General features: G+C 42.1%; 1 protein-coding gene across 5 annotated transcripts in view; it reads right to left on the bottom strand.

Moving 5' to 3' along the window:
• MGAT5B (alpha-1,6-mannosylglycoprotein 6-beta-N-acetylglucosaminyltransferase B) overlaps positions 1-22,661 on the bottom strand; it is a 293,322-nt gene that overhangs the window by 149,223 nt on the left and 121,438 nt on the right. The gene's annotated exons all lie outside the window — the stretch shown is intronic.

Below are 22,661 nucleotides of genomic sequence, written 5' to 3'. Positions count from 1 at the left end.
TGGTATGGTTCTCTGATATTAGGAGGTTTTTTAATCTGGTGAAAATACCGCCAAGGTCACCTTCATCCTCCTTAAATACCTCAAAGACCCCATCCAGTTTGACCGTATTAGAGGCCCGGAATTCAAAAATATCCATATCAAGGATTATGGTAAGCTGCAATGATAATAAAGTGTAGATGGAAAAAGAAAAATCGCGCTAACCACACCAATTGTAAACAAAATAAATAAATATGTGAAAAGGCAGCAAAAAACGTGACAAAGCACCAGTATATATGGAAAAGAAAATTTTGCGCCACTAATTAATAACATTCAAGTCCATTGTGAACAACACAAATAAATGAATAAAAAAGTGAATAAAAAAGTCCAAAAATTAATGAAGTTCTTGTGACAAACAACACCCGGTGCACCGATATTGATAGTGAGCCACCACCACACGGACAGAGGCTTACCAGATGGTAGGTAAATGTAAGCGTTGTAATACAATCCACAGCAGGATATCCAGATAGCATGAACACACACAGGTTGGGATCAGGGATACAGCTCATCCACGGAGGGATGTGGTTGGATCAGCACAGACAAAAACCTCTAAGACCTTTCCAGGGAACTCAGCAGCATATCATGTAAAAAGGAAAGCCGCACATAGTGTAATACGTCCAACGTAGTTTATTTAAAACAGATTAAAATCTACTTACATCCATAAAATGTAATAGCAGCATAAAAGAGATGCCGGCCGGCATGAATAGGAGCCCTTCCTCCTCGTACACACGCGATGACGTCACTGCACGCCGTACCCAGACGCGTTTCGTTATACGATAACTTTATCAATGGGATGGGCTCTGCAGTGATGCATCGCATTAAATAGCCAGGCCTCGCTTTGATCGCCAGGAACCGGAAGCAGTATCCACTGCCACTGGCAGTGAGCATTGTATAAAGCCGTTTATTACTTGTGGGACTACAGGCGTGGTGTATTTGTTGCAGTGCCCATGTGGCCTGCAATATGTAGGCCGGACTAAGCGTCCACTACGTGTTCGTTTGAACGAACACATCACCAATATTATGTCGGGCTTCAAAAATCATTCAGTGTCGAAACACTACCTCCTAAAACATAATAAAGATCCATCAAACACTCTATTTCTAGGCATAGACACATATAAGCCCAATTGGAGGGGTAGTTCTTTGGTGAGGGAAATATCAAAGTTAGAAATGGCCTGGATACACCGCCTTAAGTGCTATACGCCCTATGGTCTTAATGTGGATACCGATGTTAATGCGTTCATTAACAATGCTTGAATGTTTAAATGTTTTATCCATTTGTAATAATATTTTATTTAAAGTGTTCTAGCCTTGCTTTGATCCCACCAGGATAGAGCCTGTTTTTTTAACATACAAAGCACGTTTTATTACGCACATGATTTTTGTAATTTACACATTTTTGCCCCTGTTTGGGTGGGGGCCGATTTAGGGGCATATATATACACGTTTATATTTAATATATATTTTTCTTCTATATTTATCTATATATATTTAAGTTTGGGAATGATGATTCATTTACTATTCCCTTAATTTATTTAGTTATAAATATTAATATTTTTATAACCAACTATATGTGGCACTTATTCACTTTCTATATCCTAGGCGTATTAATTAGGCCTTTGGATCACTGTAAATGTTTTGATATGAATATTTTCTTTTTTTTTGAATAAAGGCTTATTATCCATCGAATTAGATGTTTATGGCATGTGATTCTCCGCTTTTTCCAGAAGGGGGAGTGACTGCCTCTTGTCTGTTATCGTCACAGACATATATTTACATTTTTGGCCGCACTAAATTTTTAATGTTATTTGTGATAAGTCACATTAAGATTTATTTTTATTTTTTGATATGCACACCTGCAATTTAAATAATTCTATGGAATATTCACATGTTTTTTCCGTATAGATACATTTTTCCCTGCTGCCACTATGAGACCTCCAGTCTCAATCGCTGTTACAATACAGTTTCCCATTTCCAAAATGGCGTTTTCGCCACTTCCGGTTCCTGGCGATCAAAGCGAGGCCTGGCTATTTAATGCGATGCATCACTGCAGAGCCCATCCCATTGATAAAGTTATCGTATAACGAAACGCGTCTGGGTACGGCGTGCAGTGACGTCATCGCGTGTGTACGAGGAGGAAGGGCTCCTATTCATGCCGGCCGGCATCTCTTTTATGCTGCTATTACATTTTATGGATGTAAGTAGATTTTAATCTGTTTTAAATAAACTACGTTGGACGTATTACACTATGTGCGGCTTTCCTTTTTACATGATATGCTGCTGAGTTCCCTGGAAAGGTCTTAGAGGTTTTTGTCTGTGCTGATCCAACCACATCCCTCCGTGGATGAGCTGTATCCCTGATCCCAACCTGTGTGTGTTCATGCTATCTGGATATCCTGCTGTGGATTGTATTACAACGCTTACATTTACCTACCATCTGGTAAGCCTCTGTCCGTGTGGTGGTGGCTCACTATCAATATCGGTGCACCGGGTGTTGTTTGTCACAAGAACTTCATTAATTTTTGGACTTTTTTATTCACTTTTTTATTCATTTATTTGTGTTGTTCACAATGGACTTGAATGTTATTAATTAGTGGCGCAAAATTTTCTTTTCCATATATACTGGTGCTTTGTCACGTTTTTTGCTGCCTTTTCACATATTTATTTATTTTGTTTACAATTGGTGTGGTTAGCGCGATTTTTCTTTTTCCATCTACACTTTATTATCATTGCAGCTTACCATAATCCTTGATATGGATATTTTTGAATTCCGGGCCTCTAATACGGTCAAACTGGATGGGGTCTTTGAGGTATTTAAGGAGGATGAAGGTGACCTTGGCGGTATTTTCACCAGATTAAAAAACCTCCTAATATCAGAGAACCATACCAAATGGGATATTGCCTACTTGGAGACCTATATTAAGATACAGATGGTCCCTCGTAGTCTCCGTTGGGATGTGGCCCCCCAAAAGGGGGACATGGACCTCGAAGAGTGGTATAAATACTTTAACCAAGCTGGGGTATCATTCCTCAAATTTTTGGTCACTAGGAAGACCAGTAAATTACTTAAAATTGATGAGGAGGTTAAAAGTATTAAAGAGAAACTTGTTCCCTTTATCACTAGTGAGGATTATAAAGAAAAATCTCTGTCCCTTTCGAAAATTCTTGAAAAAGAGGACAAGGACCAGAGATCTAAGAAAAAGAAGAAATATAATAGGGACATTGGTGACTACCAGGGACATATAGTTTTTAACTGGCAGAAAAAGCTTTTGGAGGAGGCGGCCAAAATGGCATCCAATGAGATGGATATTTCTGCACCACCACCTGTGGGGGGTGTTATAGGCTTCTCACAGGTCCCTCTTGGGGTTCCTAAAAAGAATCCTACTACTAATAGGGGGAGAGGTGGTTCCCTTTATCAATCTCCCAGGAGAGCTGCTAATGCTCCCAGGGGGGGTTCTACTCAACAGTATTATAGCCGTCCAACGGCTCCCCTTGGTGTACCTTACCATCAGGGTTTAGGCCCAATGTATCAAGGCACCCAATTTAAACCGAGGGGACATAACTCTCGAGGTAGAGGGTGGAATCATAATCCCCCTAGAGGAAGAGGGTCCTTTGTCGACCAGCCTGTGAGTTGGAGACCCAGTCAGGGGTCTGATTGGGGCCCTTACTCTCCATCCGCCTATCAGACAGTGGGGGCCTCTGGTTGGGACTACAATGTGCCAGTCCAGAATTCCTTTTTCCCACTACGTGATGGGGAGAGTCCAGACAATTATTGGGGATATGATCCTGCCCCCTCTTTCTTACAATATCCCAATACCAACAATTTTTCCAGCAATTCCGTCAACCCCCTGGTTCCACGGTCGTCTAACGATCAAGCCAGCTGGGGTTTTCACAAACCTCCCCAAGGCACAAAAAGACAGGGAGAAAGAGGAGAGGAACCAGAGGGGGGAGGCGTCTTAGAATTGCCAAAGCGGCCAAAAATGTAAAAGTAGGACAGGGTATTTTCAATCTGAGTTCTAAGGTTCTAACTAAACCCGAACAACTTATTTTAGATCAGGGTCTCAAGTTCGCACCCCCTAAGGGTCTGGACAAATTCCATACGTTCATGGACATACACAAATTTGTCAGAAAATTAAATATTAAGAGGTATATGGCCACAAATACTTTCTCTAATACTGTTGCCCCTAGTATTTATTCCCATTCAGGTTTATCCAATGCATCCCTATTCAACCCCCCAGGGAATTTGGCACCCTCTCTCAAAGTATTTCGTGACGTCCTACTTAGAGATTTGGACCTAATGGAAGTTAAAAAGGCACGTTTAAATAAAACTCTACAGGAGGGCCTGGACCAACTCTGTCAAGACAAGGAGTTGGTGGTACGACCCGCCGATAAGGGTGGAGGGATCGTGATACTCGATAGATCCGATTACCTGAAGGAGATGAATAACATCTTGGGGGATTCCAACACCTATTCAGTGTTGCAGTCAGACCCTAAAAATAAATATAAAAGGGAATTGGAGGCATTAGTGGCTAGGGGTTTTTATGAGGGGATACTTACCTCCAAGGAGAGATTCTATCTGGTCCCACTGGCACCTCGTACGCCAACTATATATTATTTGCCCAAGCTTCATAAGGATCCTGTCTGCCCCCCGGGGCGTCCCATTGTCAGTGGTATTGACTCGTGACGTCTCGGGTGGGCAGATATGTTGATTTCTTTTTGCAACCATTGGTTAAGGGGATGCCATCATACATTAAGGATTCTAGGCATATCATTAACCTCCTGTCAGCTCTTTCACCTAGAAGTGGTATGTGGATGGTGACTATAGACGTAACGTCCCTTTATACCATTATACCCCATGAGTTGGGTTTCGAGGCTGTGCTTTTGTATTTGGGAAGAGATTCTGGCCTTCCTGCTAAGCAGGTTGAGTTTATTATGCTTCTTTTAAGGTTTGCCACATCCTCGAACTATTTTTGGTTCGAGGGGAAGTTTTACAAACAGGAAACGGGTGTGGCCATGGGGGCTAAATATGCCCCCAGTTTGGCCAACCTGTTCATGGCAAAGTGGGAGGAGGATGTCATCTATGGTGCTAATGTGCCTGAGCTCATGTTATGGGCCAGGTACATTGATGACATCCTCCTCCTATGGGATGGCCCTCTGGACAGGTTGGAAGATTTCATGCTTGGATTGAACCAGAATCAGAGAGGTATTCAATTGAAGTTTGAAGCCAGCCAAACAGAGGTACACTATCTCGACCTTAATGTCCGGATCAAAGGTAATGAGTTCAATACCTCCACCTTTTTCAAGGTGACGGACCGCAACTCCTTTATACCGCTGGGAAGTTGTCACCATGACCAGTGGCTTAGATCGGTTCCGAAGAGCCAATACCTTAGGCTCCGTAGGAACTGCTCTGATCCCATTGAATTCTCAGAGCAGGCTAAGGTGCTGACTAGCCGCTTTTTAGAGAAAGGGTATGATATTAACTCTTTAGAGGAAACTTTGGGGTCTGTTAGATCCATTCCGAGAGAGGAACTTTTGGTTGAGCGACCCCGAGAGCATTGTGAGCAATTTCAGGGTTGTGCCCCGTTTATTACTACATTTTCCATTCAGCATGGAGGTGTCAAACAATTAATAAATAAACACTGGCACCTGGCGAAAAATGACCCTGTTCTCAAAGAGCTTTTGCCAGATAGACCGAGGGTCATCTTTAGAGGAGCACCCTCTCTACGCAATCGCATTGCTCCTAATATCCTAAATCCTCCTTGTAGGATTTCAAGTTTTTTTGACCAGTTGACGGGTTTTTACAGATGTAATCGGTGCAGGGTTTGTTCCAACAATTCCTGCAGAAGTAGACGTACCACTACTTTTGTATCCACTGCCACTGGCAGTGAGCATTGTATAAAGCCGTTTATTACTTGTGGGACTACAGGCGTGGTGTATTTGTTGCAGTGCCCATGTGGCCTGCAATATGTAGGCCGGACTAAGCGTCCACTACGTGTTCGTTTGAACGAACACATCACCAATATTATGTCGGGCTTCAAAAATCATTCAGTGTCGAAACACTACCTCCTAAAACATAATAAAGATCCATCAAACACTCTATTTCTAGGCATAGACACATATAAGCCCAATTGGAGGGGTAGTTCTTTGGTGAGGGAAATATCAAAGTTAGAAATGGCCTGGATACACCGCCTTAAGTGCTATACGCCCTATGGTCTTAATGTGGATACCGATGTTAATGCGTTCATTAACAATGCTTGAATGTTTAAATGTTTTATCCATTTGTAATAATATTTTATTTAAAGTGTTCTAGCCTTGCTTTGATCCCACCAGGATAGAGCCTGTTTTTTTAACATACAAAGCACGTTTTATTACGCACATGATTTTTGTAATTTACACATTTTTGCCCCTGTTTGGGTGGGGGCCGATTTAGGGGCATATATATACACGTTTATATTTAATATATATTTTTCTTCTATATTTATCTATATATATTTAAGTTTGGGAATGATGATTCATTTACTATTCCCTTAATTTATTTAGTTATAAATATTAATATTTTTATAACCAACTATATGTGGCACTTATTCACTTTCTATATCCTAGGCGTATTAATTAGGCCTTTGGATCACTGTAAATGTTTTGATATGAATATTTTCTTTTTTTTTGAATAAAGGCTTATTATCCATCGAATTAGATGTTTATGGCATGTGATTCTCCGCTTTTTCCAGAAGGGGGAGTGACTGCCTCTTGTCTGTTATCGTCACAGACATATATTTACATTTTTGGCCGCACTAAATTTTTAATGTTATTTGTGATAAGTCACATTAAGATTTATTTTTATTTTTTGATATGCACACCTGCAATTTAAATAATTCTATGGAATATTCACATGTTTTTTCCGTATAGATACATTTTTCCCTGCTGCCACTATGAGACCTCCAGTCTCAATCGCTGTTACAATACAGTTTCCCATTTCCAAAATGGCGTTTTCGCCACTTCCGGTTCCTGGCGATCAAAGCGAGGCCTGGCTATTTAATGCGATGCATCACTGCAGAGCCCATCCCATTGATAAAGTTATCGTATAACGAAACGCGTCTGGGTACGGCGTGCAGTGACGTCATCGCGTGTGTACGAGGAGGAAGGGCTCCTATTCATGCCGGCCGGCATCTCTTTTATGCTGCTATTACATTTTATGGATGTAAGTAGATTTTAATCTGTTTTAAATAAACTACGTTGGACGTATTACACTATGTGCGGCTTTCCTTTTTACATGATATGCTGCTGAGTTCCCTGGAAAGGTCTTAGAGGTTTTTGTCTGTGCTGATCCAACCACATCCCTCCGTGGATGAGCTGTATCCCTGATCCCAACCTGTGTGTGTTCATGCTATCTGGATATCCTGCTGTGGATTGTATTACAACGCTTACATTTACCTACCATCTGGTAAGCCTCTGTCCGTGTGGTGGTGGCTCACTATCAATATCGGTGCACCGGGTGTTGTTTGTCACAAGAACTTCATTAATTTTTGGACTTTTTTATTCACTTTTTTATTCATTTATTTGTGTTGTTCACAATGGACTTGAATGTTATTAATTAGTGGCGCAAAATTTTCTTTTCCATATTCCAGGCATTAGCATGGTTGAAGTAAAGGGCCTTTGGTGTATGTTTACCCCATTATTTCCTACAAGCTAAAACTGTAGTCAGCACACATTTAGGATTTGATATTTTCTGTTAGAATAAAATACATGAAAGCAATATTTTAATGCCAGCATGGCTTCTCCTGGGATTTAGAGGAATAGTTCATGGCCACAAATTTTTATTACTCTGTTTCATGATATGTGCAGAAAAAATATATTACGGTACTTTATTTTCTTTATAGCCCTTAAATAACTGTCTAGCCTTTCAACATGCTCTCTATATGTCATTTCATGGACATACATCTTTCTGTATGTTCTCGGCAACATAGATTATGCTGTTTTTGTGTTCTACAGTAAAACCTTGGATTGAGAGTAACTTGGTTTGAGAGCGTTTGCAAGACAAGCTACATTTTTAAATACATTTTGAGTAGATATACAAGCAATGTCTTGATATACAAGTAGTGTCATATCACAACTGTGTATAAAAGAGAAGAGAGGCGCCTCTGCCGCGTGCACACGATCTGAAATTCCGACAAGAAAAGTCAGATGTGAGCTTTTTTTGTCTGAAATTCCGACCGTGTGTATGCTCCATCGGAATTTCCGCCAACAAAAGACTGAGAGCTGGTTCTCAGATTTTTCAACTAAAAAATTCCATTTGTCTGTAGAAATTCTGACGCTCACAATTCCGGCGCATGCTCAGAAACAATTCGACACATGCTCGGAAGCATTGAACTTAATTTTCTCGGCTCTTTGTATTGTTGTACGTCACCGCCAAGAATTCTTGGTGGTGAAAGTTCAGAGAACTTTTGTGTGACTGTGTGTATGCAAGCCAAGCTTGAGCAAGATTTCATCGGAAAAACCATCCAAGGTTTTTTCGACAGAAAATCCATTCGTGTGTACGTGGCATAAGTGTAGCAATATGGTTACATTTAAAGGAGTTGTAAAGAAAAAATTGTTTTCACCTTAATGCAATCTATGCATTAAGGTGAAAAAACATCTGGTGCTGCTGCCCCCCCCCCCCAGCCCCCGTTATACTTACCTGACCCCTCGAAAGTCCCGTGCGGTCCCAAGATCCTCTTCGCCACCCAGCCTGGCTGCTGATTGGCTAGGGCGGATGGATTGAAAGCAGGGCAGCCATTGGCTGGCGCTGCTGTCAATCACATCCAGTGACGTGGCGCGCCGAGGGGCGGGGCAGAGTGATACAGTGAGCGGCTATGGTCGCTCGCTGTACCACGGGAGCGCGCCTGCAATTATTCACCACCATGCGAGCTCTTGCATGACTGTGGTCGGTACTTGCGGGGAGGACCAGAGACAGCCGCCGAGGGACCCCAGCAGATGTGGATCGGGGCCACTCTGTGCAAAACGAACTGCACAGTGGAGGTTAGTATAACATGTTTGTTATATTAAAGGAAAACATTTTTTTCCTTTAAATAACCCTTTAATGAAGGTACAACATTTAGCAACTCACATGGTTGATGATTAAAGAGGCACATCTAAGTATGCAGGCATCTGGGATAAAGCTGTCCACATAGACCATCCCCCGCAACGGGGGACAACGGTGCAGGCGCACTGAGCGTGCCGTTAGTGAGGGTGCTCGTGCCGCCACTGTCGTCATCGTGGCTACGGCCAATCACAGCACCGGTGCCGCGATACCCGGAAGTAACTTGGGTATCAATGGCGGCGGCGGAGGTGAGGAACGACAGTCGCTTCGGGGGCTTCGATCTCAGGTAAGTATTTTATAATGAGCTAGTATGCTTTGCATACTAGCTCATTATGCCTTTCTCTTGTAGGGGTTTGGTTTTAAAGAAATGCTTAAGAGGGTTTACTTCCTCTTTAAAGCTTTGCTTTCAGATCCCTCTACTACAGTGTAGTCTTCCCAGTCACGATAGCAGACTGACAGTGGTGAAAGCCAGCGGTGCAGAGGATGGTCTATTTGCACAGCTTTACCCCGGATGCCTGCACTTAGATTTGCTTCTTTTAATCATCAACCATGTGAGTTGCTAAATGTTGTACCTTCATTAAATGTAACCTCATTGCTACACTCTCTTCTCTACTCTGTAGCTCCTGCTGGATTTTGCTTCTAATCCCCTTGTGGAAACTGACATTTGTGGATGGACATTTTATGGTTACACAACCTATCACATTGCTATGATCTTTTTATACGGACTATAAACTGAAGGACGTATGAATAAATGGTTGTGGAATGAATCATTTGAGTTTCCATTATTTCTTATGGGAACATTTGCTTTGATATACAAGTGCTTTGGATTACAAGCATGCTTCTGTAACAAATTATGCTCGCAAACCAAGGTTTTACTGTATTTGTTTTCTATTTTAAGCGATTCTGTATTTTTCATGTTAAGTTCACTTACCGTATTTATCGGCGTATACCACGCACTTTTTTGCCCTGAAAATCAGTCCATGGACGTCCTCCCAGAATCACTCTCCCGCGCGCCCTCTGGGGCGCGCACACGGGAATGTCCGGACCCGGCGGATCACGGAGCACGGTAAATCGCCGCTCATAGCGGCGGTTTACCATGTGATCGCTCCGTCCAATGACGGAGCGATCACTTGTAAACAAACCGGCGTCATGTGATGACGCCGGTTCCTCCCTCCCCTCTCTGTACCGAACGGTACAGTGTGAGAGGAGAGGGGGGAGAGCGGAAGCAGCAGCAGCTGCTGTGGGCTGGATCTGTGACAAATGCAGTCACAGATCCAGCCATCCATCCCTCCCTGTGCAATACTCTGCAATAACACCAATACTCTGCAATACCCTCCATACTCTGCAATACCCCCCATACTCTGCAATACCCCCAATACTCTGCAATACCCCAAAATACTCTGCAATACCCCAAAATACTCTGCAACGTCGCCTATGGGGATTTTTAAGTTGGCGCCATTCCACGAGCGTGTGCAATTTTAAAGGGTGACATGTTGGGTATCTATTTACTCGGCGTAACTTCATCTTTCACATTTATGCAAAAGAATGAAGAAAAAATACAAAATTTGCTAAATTTTTTAACAGAAACATAGAAAAATTCTTTTGTTTTACAGAATTTTAAGTCTTTTTTCTCTTATAGCGCAAAAAATAAAAAACCCAACGGTGATTAAATACCACCAAAAGAAAGCTCCATTTGTGTGAAAAAAAGGACGAAAATTTCATTTGGGTACAATGTTGTATGACTGAGTAATTGTCATTCAAATTGTGAGAGCACCGAAAGCTGAAAATTGGTCTGGTTATTAAGTGGGTTTACGTGCCCAGTGGTCAAGTGGTTAATGAGCTGTAATGGCATTAATTCCTTACAGTCTCATATGTCTGCCGTTTCTGACCAACTCCAGTAGCATATCTACATATAGTTGCTGTAGAGCATGTCTATAGTTTCTGACTGTCTCCTGTAACGTGCATAATTCCTGACATTCTCCTGTAATATGTCTGTAGTCTGTCACTGTCTCTTGTAGCATGTCCACAGTCTCTTAAAAGTATGTTAGCTGTCTCTTATTGTTCATCTGCATTCTCAAGACATCTCTTATTTTATTGCTGCAGTCTCAAGCAGCCTCCTATCGTTTGTCTGCAAATGTCGGTAGTCTTTAAAATATTACAGATTTTAAATATAATGTGCAGCCCTTTGGTGTTGTCAGGGGATACTGTTAGACCGTCTATCTATATCCACCAAGCTGACAACCACTGCTTCACTGTATCTTTTCTTCTCTCACTACGTGCTCTAGATATGATTAATACCTAATCTGTGTGTACTCTCCCAAATGCATAAAGGCTCACTTTAATTAAAAATGAAAATTAAGCCTTGAAATACACACAGGGAACACAGCCTTTGTAGCAATGCTTATAAATTATTATGCAGATTACACCTGGCCAACCTAACATTCACCAAAGTGTATAATTGACTTGTCTTCAACTCAGTTCCTTTCTGCCTAGGACGTACCTGGAAACCCAAGATGATGCTGTAAGCAGGTAATGTTAGTTAATACACCTTAGTGAGTGTCAAAGTCTCACTTTAAAATTAGCATGTAGACAGATGTTCTAGGAAAATGGGTTTTCGTGTCATCAGAACATCCAGCTATGTTATTTTTAATCCCACTCACTGTAGACTTCTTGCTGATAAAGACACCCCAAACCACAAGTGGAAGCTTTCTGGAATCTAGCTGTAAAAGCTTACCTAAAGTGGTTATTGTAACGGACATATGCGGACATATGCATGCTGCCGGGACATCGATAATCTTCATGCAGGGAGGACTACAAGGAACTGCATGGCTTGTCACAATTGGATGTACCACATTGTATTCTGAGCTCAAAGGGTTAATTGGACAATGGTCTCTTTCACTGCTAATTGCTAATGTACCCTTCGCATAGATAATGAACGCTCTTTTGTGTAGGTAACAGCCCCCTGTGAGGTGAATTCTATTGTCTGATCGAGCTAAGTAGGAGCCAAAACGTCTAGCGGCTGATTGGCTCAAGGGAATGCCATTGTTTCAAAGTGTGTGTATTGAAGTCCCCCCTGGGGGGGGGGTGTCATTTGTTTCTGTACAGTTTGTAACCAGATATAAGGAAGAAAAATGTGGCATTAAAAGTCAGTCCTGCTTGACTCTGCAAACGTAGCCCGTCTCGTTTCTTGAAAGGGCGTTCGATGGGATATACCGGCGGTACCTGCATATCGCAGCTTGCCAGGGAAAAGGACGTCTCCAACGGCTGAGACCCTCTCACCAGTGGGTAGCCGTTACATTGGTTGGCAGCGGTGGGATGGTCCTTTTATCCAAAGAGCAAGTGCTGAATGGATTTGCAGTACGCCAGGCTGAAAAGATCCACACTAAAAGATCTATTGGAGAGTCGTGGTAGGAGCGCCAGCAACAGACCACGGAGGGAGCTGATAGCTGAACTGCTGGGGCTGGACGAAATGGATGGATCCATGGAAGGAACTGAGCCCCTTGCACCAGTCAGCAAAGAAGATGTAATTACTGGGATTGTACAGCGGAGATTATCCTTGTATCCAGAAACGTCCGTGGAACTAATAAACCAGCTGTTCCGGGAAGCAAGGGAGGAGATACAAACGAAGAAGGGACAAGAACTGGAACTGGTAAGAGCGAGACAGCCCATTACACCTGCAGTTCCTACCCCCCCACCTGCTGCTACAGGAAAGAAAATACCGTTCACTGCATTTAAATAGTGTTGCTCACGAATATTCGCATTGCGAATATTCGACTCGAATATAGCATATTCGAGAAATCGCGCTATATTTCGAATTTCGCGGTGAATATTCGCAATTCCGAATATTCGCATTTTTTCAATTTGATTTTTAAAACAGATCACATCCTATCGACGTCTAAAAGCATTGCTGGTATGATTAGAGACCCTGGGCCGAGTAGCTAAGCTGAGGCGATCCTTTTATGTTGCCAAATTGAAAAAAAAAAATTGCGATTTTTCGCTATTGCGAATGCGAAAATGATTGCGAATTTTCGATAACTGTGGTAGGAGAACTCTGATTGTCTCTGATGCAAAAGGGGGGGGCTTTGTGTATGTGTATGTTATGAATATTTGTATGTTTGATATTATTATTTTTTGTAAGAAGGAAAAAATTGCGCATACCTTAAAAAAGGGGAGAATACAGCAGCAACTCAAAAATGTTATACAACATAAATTAATACAAGACAGAAAATGGAGTCGCTCTACAAGAATAAAAAATATGTCTAGTGACAAGACATGTGGGCAAATTATAAAATAAGCAAAACTTGTGAAATTCACAGTGAAACAAATATATAAAGAAATATAGTCCCAATAATAGAAAAATAATCTTTCATAAAAATGTCTTTGATATGTGAAGTGAAAAAAAGTCCAAAGCATGCAGCATGAACGTGTTCAATCTTCAAGGTGTTTGATTGACAAACGGCTGTGACAGATGGATAGAGTAAAGAATCACCACCAATGCAAAACACTTTTTATTTTGTATTGTAAAATATCAAGAATATTCTGAGCCAATCAGAGTGCTCCTTCCGCATTTCCCGAATATTCGCAATTATTTTGTATTGTAAAATATCAAGAATATTCTGAGCCAATCAGAGTGCTCCTTCCGCATTTGCCGAATATTCGCAATTATTTTGTATTGTAAAATATCAAGAATATTCTGAGCCAATCAGAGTGCTCCTTCTGCATTTGCCGAATATTCGCAATTATTTTGTATTGTAAAATATCAAGAATATTCTGAGCCAATCAGAGTGCTCCTTCCGCATTTGCCGAATATTCGCAATTATTTTGTATTGTAAAATATCACGAATATTCTGAGCCAATCAGAGTGCTCCTACAGCATTTGTCGAAATTGCGCAATAAATATCGCATTCGCATGTTGCGATATTTCGATAAAATATCACGAATATTCTGAGCCAATCAGAGCGCTCCTCCAGCATTTCTAGAAATTGCGCAATAAATATCGCATTCGCATGTTGCGATATTTCGATAAAATATCACGAATATTCTGAGCCAATCAGAGCGCTCCTCCAGCATTTCTCGAAATTGCGCAATAAATATCGCATTCGCATGTTGCGATATTTCGATAAAATATCACGAATATTCTGAGCCAATCAGAGTGCTCCTACCGCAGTTATCAAAAAATCGCAATTATTTTCGCATTCGCAATAGCGAAAAATCGCAATCATTTAATTTCGATAAAATATCACGAATATTCGAATTTAGCGAATATATCTCGAATATTCGACTATATATTCGAGATATATCGCGAAATCGAATATGGCATATTCTGCTCAACACTACATTTAAAGCATTTGTAGAAAGTGAGGAGGAAATCGATGGATATTTGGCGGACTTTGAGAGGCAGTGCTCACTACACCAGGTCCCACCAGACCAATGGGTCACTATTTTGTCGGGGAAATTGTCGGGCAAAGCCAATGAAGCCTTTCGGGCTCTCGCTCCAGAGGATATTTTACAATATCAGCAAGTTAAAAAGGCGCTGCTAACCCGATACGCCGTAACGCCAGAAGCCTACCGCCGGCGCTTCCGGGAGTCCAAGAAGGTGGCTGTGGACTCCCACATGGAATGGGCCAACCAGTTACAAAGGGTGGCATCCCTTTGGGTCCAAGGGTGCAAGGCCAACACTGGGGAGGAAGTATTGCAGCTGTTCCTAATGGAACATTTCTTCCAAGACCTGGCCGCAGACATACAAGACTGGGTACGAGATCGCCGTCCCGCTAACTTAAACGAGGCGGCTCGGCTAGCAGATGAGTACGCGGAGACAAGGAAAGTAAGCCAGGGTACTATGCGGCTGGCTCAGAAGGTAGAACCGCGTACTCCAACCGTCACCCCACGCCCAGAGTTTCGGGCTCCAGTCCCACCACGTCCTCAGGGGCCTAGCAACTACCCCCGGGATTCGCCTAGGGTGACGTGCCATCACTGCAGCGACACGGGACATATTGCTCGTTATTGCCCTTTGAGAGCTACAAATAACAATTGAAGACGCACAACACCCAACACAGAGGTCACTCCATCACGTCCCTCTGCGGCCCACTGCCTGGAGACCGAGGGGGGCCCTGAGGAATGTCTGGGAATTTGGTATGAGGCAGACCCAATACAAGCGGCCTCTCCGGATAACCGTCAGCATCACCGTCAGGAGGTACGAGTGAATGGACAAGTAGCACAAGGCCTAAGAGATTCCGGGACTACTATCACTCTGATTCAAAAACATCTGGTAAAGCCAGAGAACGTGTCCACTCGCACAGTTGCTGTCCGGGTCGCAGGGGGTGCTGTATTTCGCGTACCCACCGCCCGGGTGCACTTAGACTGGGGAGCCGGGTCAGGAAAGACCACAGTTGGTATCATGGACAACCTACCTGCCGAGGTGGTGCTGGGCAACGACATTGGCCCTCTGACTTCGGCTTATTTACCTACACCTGCTGCTGCTTGTCCCGTGACCACCCGCGTTGCTGGAATAAACCCGCTTGCTGCTGAGAACCGGGTAAGACTACCTTCCCCGACATGTACTGTAGATCCGGCACAATATCACAGTCTAAAATGGGAATGTGACAAGTTGGCCAGTGAGAAATCAGAGATGCAACGACACTATGTCACGTATTATGAGATGTCCCGTGGCTTGAACATTGAAATACACAAACAGGCGGAAATTGTCAAAAGATTAAATGGGATTTGCATCCAGGTGGTGCCGTATCTGTCCCAAGAGCATCAGCAACAGGTTTTGGGAGCCATTGAGAGAGCAAAGCAAGTGACTGTTCCAGAACTGAATTCTATTATTCACCGTCACCATCAGCTACCGACCTGGTAAGCCAATGGGAAGGCCGACGGACTGTCCAGGCAAACTGAACTTTTACCCTAACAGCAGAACGGACATCCCCAAGTTGATCCGAAAAGGATCAATCCGGGTCTGCCGGAGTGTTCCACAAAAGGGGAGTAGTGTAACGGACATATGCATGCTGCCGGGACATCGATAATCTTCATGCAGGGAGGACTACAAGGAACTGCATGGCTTGTCACAATTGGATGTACCACATTGTATTCTGAGCTCAAAGGGTTAATTGGACAATGGTCTCTTTCACTGCTAATTGCTAATGTACCCTTCGCATAGCTAATGAACGCTCTTTTGTGTAGGTAACAGCCCCCTGTGAGGTGTATGCTGATGGGGATTATGTGTGAGTGATAATTGTTTTAAAGGTTAATTAAATTAAATTGTCTGATCGAGCTAAGTAGGAGCCAAAACGTCTAGCGGCTGATTGGCTCAAGGGAATGCCATTGTTTCAAAGTGTGTGTATTGAAGTCCCCCCTGGGGGGGGGGGAGTGTCATTTGTTTCTGTACAGTTTGTAACCAGATATAAGGAAGAAAAATGTGGCATTAAAAGTCAGTCCTGCTTGACTCTGCAAACGTAGCCCATCTCGTTTCTTGAAAGGGCGTTCAATGGGATATACCGGCGGTACCTGCATATCGCAGCTTGCCAGGGAAAAGGACGTCTCCAACGGCTGAGACCCTCTCACCAGTGGGTAGCCGTTACAGTTATGGAGACAGTTTTTTTTTTACCTTAAAGTTGACGTAGACCCTCACATATACCCAGTAAAGTGAACAGCCTCAGATCATACACAAAGAATAAATAAATCTACCTACATAAGTTTTACATGTATATCTGCAGTCTTCAGCTTTCTAGACTCTTTAGAAAGTGCACCTTGTGTTAGAATTGTTCTTCCTGTTTCAGCAGGGAGTCTGGGCATACACTGTGTGAGAGCTGATTGAGGAAAGGCACACACCTCCACATAGGCAGAGGAATGAAGAAACTTGCAGAGCTGCAGTCTGCAGTTCTTTCATCCTCGGATTCAGTTTCCCAGCAGACACTGTGTTCAGTGTTCCGCCAATCTCGGACGTTCTTTCATCCTCGGACAAGAGAAGGTCCGTGATAGGTGGAACACTGAACACAGTGTCTGCTGGGAAACTGAGTCAGGCCTCGTACACATGACCGAGTTTCTCTGCAAAAACCAGCAAGAAACTTGCTGGGAGATATTTTTTTGCCGAGGAAACCGGTCGTGTGTACATTTTCGTCGAGGAAACTGTCGAGAAACTCGACGAGCCAAAAAGAGGGCAAGTTCTCTATTTCCTCGACAGGAATGGAGAAACTTGCCTTGTCAAGTTCCTCGACAGCCTAACAAGGAATTTGACGAGGAAAACTATGTGTTTCGCCCGTCGAGTTCCTCGGTCGTGTGTACGAGGCTTTAGAGGATGAAAGAACGTCCATGATAGGCAGAACACTGAACACAGCCTATCACGGAACGGGAAGGGACCAGAAGGAAGCTGCAAGTTTTACTAAATGGACGCCCGCAGCCCCTCAGGTACACTAACTCGAGTATAAGCCGAGAGAGGTATTTTCAGCCCTAAAAAAAGGGTTGAAAAACTCGGCTTACACTCAAGTATATACGGTATATGCACTAGATTAGACAATGGGAGGGAGACTGCCCATTCCAATCTCTATTGGTCATACTGGTTTTACTGGTTCTGTGTCCCCTTATACAAGACACTGAAAAATACTGAATCCCTACCAAGTTCAGGACTTTCAAGAAACCACACAAAAGGTTTAAATTCACATTTTTACTATAAGAAAGACTTTAAAAAGTTTCAAATAGAAAAGCATAATTAAATAAATAAATAAAAATAAAATAGAAAAAATAATAATAGTAAGGCTACATGAAAATGGAGACATCAATAAACCCTGAGATTAAAATCCCTACTGTTCCCTTATTAAAGATGGTCCACAACATTTGAGGGGAAATTGCTTATTAGATTCTGTCCAGAAAGAACAAACATAGTGCTTAATAGGTCACTGATTACACTTTGTGGTATTCATAATGGCCCAAGGGGTTTCCCAACTACATCCCTACATCCTTTGGCCATTATGAATACCACAAAGTGCATTCAGTGACCTATTAAGCACTATGTTTGTTTTATTGATGTACCTGCATAATTTAGTCCTTTCTGGACAGAATCTAATAAGTAATTTCCCTTCAAATTTTGTGGACCATCTTTAATAAGGGAACAGTAGGAATTCTAGTCAGGGGGGCTTGATGTCTTCTTTTTCATGTAGCCTTACCATTATTATTTGTTATTATTTTTTATTATGTTTTTCCCCTAGAGAGTATTACATACTTCCTCTCATTAAAATGTACTCATCTTAGAATCTGGCTGGTTTGCCCTGGTATGCTGTGGTTGCAATTCTTCTTTCCTGGTTAAAGCTGCAAAAACACTGAATATCTATGACAGGTAGTATGATTGTTTGTAACACATACAGTCAGGTACATAAACATTGGGACATTGACACAATTCTAATCTTTTTGGCTCTATACACCACCACAATAAATTTGAAATTAAATAATATGTGCTTTAACTTCAGACTTTCTGCTTTAATGTGTGGGTATTTACATCCAAAAGAGGTGAACGGTGTAGGAATTACAACAGTTTGTATAAGTGCCTCCCACTTTTTAAGAGACCAAAAGTAATGGGACAATTGGCTACTCAGCTGTTCCATGGCCAGGTGTGTGTTATTCCCTCATTATCCCATTTACAAGGAGCAGATAAAAAGTCCAGAGTTCATTTCAAGTGTGCTATTTGCATTTGGAATTTGTTGCTGTCAACTCTCAATATGAGACCCAAAGAGCTGTCACTGTCAGTGAAGCAAGCCATTATTAGGCTGAAAAAACAAAACAACCCCATCAGAGAGATAGCAAAAACATTAGGTGTGGCAAAATCAACTGTTTGGAACATCCTTAAAAAGAAAGAACGCACCGGTGAGCTCAGCAACACCGGAAGACCACGGAAAACAACTGTGGTGGATGACCGAAGAATTCTTTCCCTGGTGAAGAAAACACCCTTCACAACTGTTGGCCAGATCAAGAACACTCTCCAGGAGGTAGGTGTATGTGTGTCAAAGTCAACAGCTAAAAGTCTGCAGTTAACCACCCTGGCTATATTCCCGAGTCTGGCTCGGGGTGGAATTTCAGAACCAAAAGCGGTAACCCTGAGCCAGACTCGGGATCGCCTTGCAGTGTTCACAGGCAGCGAATTACTTACCTTGTCCCTGAATCCTGCAATGCCTCTCCGCTGTGTGATCGAGCTGTGTCCTCACTCGATTCACACAGTGCCTGTGTGCCGCCGGGCTCCATTCCCTGCAACGTTACGACGCACGGGGGCGGAGATCGGCGCCAAATTCAAAAAAGTAAATAAACACAATACATACAGTATACTGTAATCTTATAGAATACAGTACTGTATGAAAAAAATACACACCCCCTTTGTCCCTAGTGGTCTGCCCAGTGTCCTACATGCACTTTTATATAATAAAAACTGTTCTTTCTGCCTGGAAACTGGAGATTATCCATAGCAACTAAAAAGTGGCCCTTTACATCAAAAGTGGTTTTAGACCAGCTAGAAAACAGCGATAATAAATTAGAATCACTTGCAGAATTGAGCGATAGCGATTTGTGGGGAAATTCGTCATCAAACAATAAAAGTAATGACAGCGACAATTCTGCAACTGAGAAAATTTCAGTGTTTTTGATTTGATTACATTATTGAATAATTTTTATTATAATTACATTATTATTTGTTATAATTACTTATAGTCATTTATTATATTATAATTTATGATTTTGTTTTTCAAACTTTATCATACCCGAGATGTCTACTAGACTCTTGTTTGGACAGATTTAAGTGAGTTATTCCTAAGAATTACAGGCCTACAATATAAAACGCCAAATTTCCTTGCAAAATAATGGTAACGCTTTCAGCACCTAAAATCTGAAATAATCATACCGCCAGGGAGGTTAAAGCACATCTTGTTCGTTTCATTTCAAATTTAGTGTGGTGGTGTATAGAGCCAAAAAAAATTGAATTGTGTCAATGTCCCAATATTTATGGACCTGACTGTATATACAGTATATTATACCCAGATATCTGTGTCTACCTGTCTGTCTGTGTACATGAATATGTGTGCATGATGTTTATTGCTTGTAATTTCCAGAGTTCTATGTCAGTTCTCCCTAAGGAAGCGGGTTTTGTCCCTGCGAAACACGTTGGAGATCCCTGCACGGAACACCCCATATAACCATCTGGGGATATGTTTATTTGCAGCTGGCAACATATATAATTGCGGGTTCTTTCACATTTGACACCTTTGTTTTAGGATATCTTTCTATTTTAACTAGGGTTGCACCGATACCAATACTGGTATTGGTGCCGATACTAAGCATTTGCACGAGTATCGATACTCATGTGAAAACACTGATAGCTGTAACCAATACTTTCAGGCTCAGTTCTGTCAGCGGGATTTCCCCACTGACAGCTGAAATGTAAAAAAAAAAAAAAAATTAAATTATCGGTTGTTATGGATGGGGGCCGCAGGGTCCTTAACAAACAATTACTTATTCAGCTGTCAGTGGGGTCCCCTGTTGATAGCTGAAGTATTAACCGCTTGCCGACCAGCTGCCATCATTATACTGCGGCAGGTTGACACGATCGCACAAGCTGTTGTAGCTGTACTTCGCCTCTTTTAAGCGCTATATCAGGCGTGCGCACTGCGGGGGTGCCGATGTTCGTGGCCACTGGCCACACGCGATTGCAGGCACGAAAGCCAGAACAGAGACGTGTGTCTGTGTAAACACACAAATCTCTGTTCTGCAAGGAGAGGAGAGGCACATCGTGAGTTCCTACTAGCTAGGAACAATGTCCTGTCATTTCCTCCAGTCACTCCCATCCCCCTACAGTTAGAACACACACTAGGGAACACAGTTAACCCCTCGATCGCCCCTAGTGTTAACCCCTTCCCTGACAGTGACATTTACACAGTAATCAGTGCATTTTCATAGCACTGATCGCTGTATGATTATCAATGGTCCCAAAAATGTGTCAAAAGTGTCCAATCTGTCCGCCATAATGTCGGAGTCCCGATAAAAAAAAAAAAAACGCAGATCGTCGCCATTACTAGTAAAAAAAGAAAATAACATTTGCGCAAACCAATCAATATACGCTTATTGTGATTTTTATTACCAAAAATATGTAGAAGAATACATATTGGCCTAAACTGAGAAAAAAAATTGCTTTAAAAAAAAAAAAAAAAAATGGGCATATTTATTATTGCAAAAAGTAGAAAATATTGTGTTTTTTTCAAAATTGTCGCTCTTTTTTTGTCTATAGTGCAAAAAATAAAAACCGCAGAGGTGATCAAATACCACCAAAAGGACGTCAATTTTGTTTGGGTACAGCGTCGCAATTATCAGTTAAAGCAACGCAGTATCGTATAGCAAAAATGGCCTGGTGCATTGGTGCTCATTGAGCAGCCAAATCTTCCGGGGCTGAAGTCTGGCAATAGGAGCTATCAAAAAAAAAAAAACAGCAGGCCAATGTTTATCAACAAAATTTTGCGCAAACACTGATGCCGCGTACACACGACCGTTTTTCAAGCTGTAAAAAATTTCATTTTTAAGGGTCTAGAAAAAACGAAGTTTTTTTCAGCCCGATCATTAAAACGGCCTTGCCTACACACGATCGTGAAAAAAAAATGCTCTAGCAAAGCGTGGCGACGTACAACACATACGATGGCACTATAAAGGGGAAGTTCCATGCAGATGGCTCCACCCTTTGGGCTGCTTTAGCTGATTTCGTATTTGTAAAAGACGATTTGCGCTTTTCAGTCTGTTACAGAGTAATGAATGTGCTTACTCCATTATGAACGCTAGTTTTACCAGAACGAGCACTCCCATCTCATAACTTGCTTCTGAGCATGCGCGTTTTTTTCACGTCATTAAAGCCCACACACGACCATTTTTTACGACGTAAAAAATTTGAGCATGTTCGAAATAAGAGCCGGTTCACACAGGGGCGACACATCATGTGACATAACCGCCTGACAAGTCGCGCTTCGCTCTCTTCAACGGAACCGTTCTAATAGGAGCGACGCAAGTCGCTCCGACTTAGAAAAAGGTTCTTGTACGACTTTGGGGGCGACTTGCATTGACTTCAATACAGAAGTCATTTTGCAAGTCACCTCTCAAGTCGTCTTGCCGAGTCACCCCCAAAGTCGTGCCGCCCCTGTGTGAACAGGCTCTAAGATAAAAAGAAACATTGGGGGTTATTAGGCAAATCCACTTTGCACTACACTTGGAAGTGCAGTCGCTGTAAATCTGAGTAGATCTGAAATGAGGGGGAGCTCTGCTAATTTTAACATCCAATCATGTGCAAAATAAAATGCTGTTTTTTATGATCCTTGCATGTCCCCCTCGAATCTATAGCGACTGCACTTCAAAGTGCAATTTCAAGTGCACTTGTAATGCAAAGTGTATTTGCCTTTAGTAAATAAACTCCATTGCTTCTTTTTGCATCTTTCTGTTTCTTCATCAACAGATCAAAAGGGATGAACTTGATCTTCAGATGAAGTCAAATTAAAGCAACCTGTCAAATGAAAAAATTATAATTTTTGTGTTTTTTTAT

Source organism: Rana temporaria, chromosome 12 (assembly GCF_905171775.1).
Source record: "Rana temporaria chromosome 12, aRanTem1.1, whole genome shotgun sequence".
NCBI classification, from domain to species: domain Eukaryota; kingdom Metazoa; phylum Chordata; class Amphibia; order Anura; family Ranidae; genus Rana; species Rana temporaria.
Note: the sequence above shows the minus strand (reverse complement) of the source record. Positions and strands in the feature narration are given on the sequence as shown.